Raw genomic sequence first — 3,758 nt, 5'->3', positions numbered from 1 at the left:
TAACAATTGTGTTGCCTTGTTTTTGGTTCACAGCAATCAAAAGCAAGTGACCAACAGAGACCAAGAGGGTTAACCTTAGTTTCTTCGACGAGCGCAAGACTGTGATCACCAGCTCTAGCCTCGCTACCAAATAGGAAAGCGCGCTCGTCCAGTTTCTGCAAGACAACCGAGACATGTTCACATGGCAACCTGCGAACATGCCTAGAGTCCCAAGAGAGCTGGCCGAGCACCAACTGAAGGTGTATCCTCAAGCAAAACCGATCTGACAGAAGTTGCCCCGCTTCACGCCCCACAAAAGAGAAGCTATACGGGCCGAGTTAGCCCGCCTAGTATCAGCAGGGTTTATTAGAGAAGTGTTGCACCTCGAGTGGCTTGGAAATCCTGTTCTTGTACTAAAAAAGAATAAATTTGATTGGTGCATGTGCTTCGACTATACCAATATCAACAAACATTGTTTGAAGGACCCCTTCGAACTGCCTAGAATAGATCAGGTAGTCGACTCTACTACTGGCTGCTCTATGCTCTCCTTCCTAGACTATCACTCGAGATATCACCATATCAGTCTAGCGAAGGACGACGAAGAAAAAAATGCATTCATCACGCCCTTCGGGGCCTTCTGTTACACCTCCATGTCGTTTGGCCTCAAAAATGCTGAAGTGACTTACCAAAGAGCTATCCAGATATACTTAGCCGACCACTGGGGCAAGCACATGGAAGCTTACATTGATGATGTGGTAATCAAAACCGTGAACCCGAATGACTTCATCGAGGATCTCCAGCAGGTTCTCAATAACTTGAGGCGCTACCGCTGGAAGCTTAACCCTGGAAAATGTGTGTTCGTGGTACCAGCCAGGAAACTACTCGGATTCATCATCAGCCTGCAAGGGATCGAGGCTAACCCAGAGAATATTGAAGCCATTCTGAGGATGGAACCGCCACATCGCAGAAGAATGTGCAAAAGCTCACTGGGTGCATGGCAGCACTAAGTCAATCCATCTCATGACTCGGTGATAGAAGAATGACATTCTATAAACTACTCAAGAAGGTGGACAGATTCAAGTGGACTCTAGAGGCTCAAGAAGAACTCAAAAATTCTTGGCCACCCCGCTGGTTCTCAAGCCACCCCACTGAGCTACTGTCAGTCGACCGGCCGAAGATCTACTACTATGCATCTCATGCACGACTAACGTGGTAAGCACCACATTGGTAGTCAAGTGGGCAGAAGAAGCACACGCATATCTAGTCAAGCACCACATCTACATCATTAGTGAGGTCTTCGAGCCCTCCAAGATCAGATACCCTTAAGTTCATAAGCTACTATATGTTGTTCTGCTCACTGCGCGAAAGCTGCATCACTACTTTGACGATCACAAAGTCATACTGGTCACAGGTTTCCCAATAGGAGACATACTCTGCAACACAGAAGCAGTGGGGAGGACAACCAAGTGGCGTGCGTACTCGGAGCTCATGACATAGAGTCTTGACCCCGGACGGCGATCAAAACTAAGGCTCTGGTAGACTTCATATCAGAATGGACTGAGCAGCAGATTCCTGAAAACCCTAAATCAATCAAGGTCTGCAAGATGTACTTTCACGGGCCACTGAAGCTACAAGGAGCATGGGCTAGAATCCTCTTCATTTCCCATGGAGGAGATCAGCTCAAGTACGCATTGGAACTTTTATTCCCAGCCTCCAACAATGTAGTAGAGTATGAAGCCTTGATACATGGGATCGACATTGTTGTGTCACTCGTTATCAAAAGACTGATGGTGTATATAGACTCACTAGTTGTCATCAGCCAGGTCAACAAGGATTGGGACTACCCCACTGATTCAATGGGCAATTACTGCACTGCGGTCATGAAGATCAAAGAAAAATTCGAAAGCTTGGAGTTTCATCACATAGAAAGAGATAGCAATGCAGCACCAGATGCTCTATAAAAACTAGGATCAAGCCGGGCCCAAGCTCCACCAGACATCTTTGTCCAGGAAATACAATAACCGAGTATCGCATCAAGACCAGCGGAGGAATGCAAGGCAGTGGAGTAGGCAGAACGTGACCCAAATGACTGGAGAGTACCCATTTAGATACATCAAAAACGAGGAGGAGCCGGATGACATGGCCGCTGCCGAGCGCATTGCGAGGCAGTTAGCCCATTATGTTGTCATAGGAGAAGTACTGTACAAGAAAGGGGTCGTTAGAGTCCTCATGAAATGCATCGACTCAGGTGTCGGGAAGCGTTTGCTGGAAGAAATTCATGCAAGGCAATCAGGAGTGCATGCAGCATCAAGGACTCTTATAGGGAAGGCCTTCAGAGCAGGCTTCTATTGGCCAACATCAAAGAAAGATGCAACCAACCTAGACCAAAGATGTGAAGCATGCCAATTCCTGGCTAAGTAGCAGCACTTACCAGCACAACAACTGCAGACAATTACGGTCACTTGGCCCTTTGCATGCTGGGGGCTAGATATGATCGGGCCATTCAAAAAAGCTGAGGGAGGGTACATCCATGTACTGGTGGCTATCGATAAATTTACAAAGTGGATAGAGTACAAGACGATTGCAACCCTGACCTCAGCCAAGGTAGTGAAGTTCCTCCAGGAAATCATCTTCAGATTTGGGATACCCAACAGTATCATCACAGACCTAGGATCAAACTTCACCAGCGCAGAATTATTCGACTTCTGTGAGCAGAAATGTATCCAAGTCAAATATGCGTCAGTAGCACACCCAAGAGCTAATGGGCAAGCGAAGAGAGCGAACAGGATGATATTAGAGGTGCTCAGAAAGAAAGTATTTGACAAAAACGAAAAACTCGCAGGAAATTGGATCAGAGAACAGCCTAATGTAGTCTGGAGTTTGCGAACTCAGCCCAGCCGAGCCTTGCATGGGAATACTCCTTTATTTATGGTATATGGATCAAAGGCAGTGTTACCAGCAGACCTGACCTTCGGAGCACCCAGATTAGTCTTTGAAAACATTGCAGAGGCAGAAGCAACCCGGCTAGAGGAAATCGATGTGCTACAGGAGGAACGTCTAAATGTTTTCATTCGGTCAGCTAGATACCAGCAAACCCTGAGGAGCTACCATGATAAGGTTGTAGCGACACCGGGCATTTGTAGTAGGAAACCTAGTGCTTCATCGCATACAGTTAGGAGAAGGAAGGCACAAACTGTCACCGCCATGGGAAGGGCCCTTCATGATCGCAGAAGTAACTCGACCAAGGTCATATCGGTTAATTCAGATGGATGGTACTCCAGTAGGGAACTCATGGAATGTCGAGCACCTCAGGAAGTTCTACCCATAGTAGCACCATAAACTCTAGATGGTAGACTACAATTTGTAAACTAGTGACCTCATTATCAATAAAGCTTCTGCGTTCGTCCACATACAAACAAACTCTCAATGAGCGATCAACTTAAGTTGGAAACACTTTTAGTCGGTGCTACACGCTCACGCTTACAAGACTAATGGTGCCTACTATACCCTACTAACAGAGCAATCGACTTAAGTCGGAGACGCCTTAAGTCGGTGCTACATGCTCACACTTACAAGACTAAGGGTGCCTACTATACCATACTAATGGAGCAATCAGCTTAAGTCGAAGATGCCTTAAGTCAGTGTTACATGCTCACACTTACAAAACTAAGGGTGCCTACTATACCCTACTAACGAAGCAATCACCTTAAGTCGGAAATGCCTTAAGTCGATGCAACATGCTCACGCTTACAAAACATAGGGTGCCTACTATACCCTAT

This window comes from Zea mays, chromosome 7 (genome assembly GCF_902167145.1).
Source record: "Zea mays cultivar B73 chromosome 7, Zm-B73-REFERENCE-NAM-5.0, whole genome shotgun sequence".
Classification (NCBI taxonomy): domain Eukaryota; kingdom Viridiplantae; phylum Streptophyta; class Magnoliopsida; order Poales; family Poaceae; genus Zea; species Zea mays.
This window is presented reverse-complemented; position numbering follows the sequence as displayed.